This window comes from Bombyx mori, chromosome 11, assembly GCF_030269925.1.
Source record: "Bombyx mori chromosome 11, ASM3026992v2".
NCBI classification, from domain to species: domain Eukaryota; kingdom Metazoa; phylum Arthropoda; class Insecta; order Lepidoptera; family Bombycidae; genus Bombyx; species Bombyx mori.
The window spans coordinates 14,854,624-14,855,587 of NC_085117.1; the positions used below are offsets into that span (position 1 = coordinate 14,854,624).

Below are 964 nucleotides of genomic sequence, written 5' to 3' on the forward strand. Positions count from 1 at the left end.
TTTGTTAAAGCATGTCTATTTTGTTATCTATAGGGCCATAAGCTATGTTAGAACTTTTTTTAGAACGATGTTTCAAATAAGGGAATAACCTAATAGCCTAAAGGTAATGCCTAATAAGGCCTCTGCCTTATTAAGGGCCCAGACAATGTTTTATTTTAGTTCTCTAACTAAAATAAAACATTGTCTGGGCCCTTTAGGTGAATTGAAATTCCAAAAAACCACAGAGATAATCTAGATGCGAAGATTGTTATTTCTTGAGAACGTTTAATGATTTTTTTCGACTCCGGGCAAATTTTCGTGTTACACAATTATTGTTGAATATTAAATTAAATTCTACTACTAGCTCTAAAAATTACCGCAGAAGAAAATCGGACCAGTTATGCTATATTGAATGCCTACACATAATACGTGGATAATATTGCGATATAAATTGATAATTTACTAAAAAAAGAAAAAGCTATCTCTAAGCGACCCTGCCAGGATTCGAACCTGGAATCTTCTGATCCGTAGTCAGACGCGTTATCCGTTGCGCCACAGGGCCTACGACGAGTTCAATGAAAATTAACTAACACTTTTTCTTTTATTTATTTTTGCAAACATAACCAATATATTATTTATATACTTCATATCTTATATTGACCATCCAAATAAAGGCCAGCAAAAAAATATATAGAAAAGTAGCTTTATTTTGATTTTGTTCTTTAATTTTGTTTACCTCTACTGAAAGTTTATTAGCAGCAAATGGCTTTACTTACTACTTTTATAGTTTTGGTTAAATAAAATTCGTAGTAGGTAGTATTACTGGTCTTGTTGTGAGTCCGAACCGGTAGGTACCACCACCGTGTCTATTTCTGTGAAGCATTAATGCGTTTCGGTTTGAAAGTTGGAGCAGCCGTTGCACTATAAAATTGAGACTTAGAACACATGTCACATGTTGGGCGGTGACATTTACGTTACTGATGTC

The 964-nt window shown here is 33.8% G+C and overlaps 1 non-coding gene across 1 annotated transcript; it reads right to left on the reverse strand.

Moving 5' to 3' along the window:
* Positions 1 to 468: 468 nt before the first annotated feature.
* TRNAR-ACG (transfer RNA arginine (anticodon ACG)) lies at positions 469 to 541 on the reverse strand. The gene has a single exon. It is a non-coding gene; the product is annotated as a tRNA-Arg (tRNA).
* Positions 542 to 964: the final 423 nt, after the last annotated feature.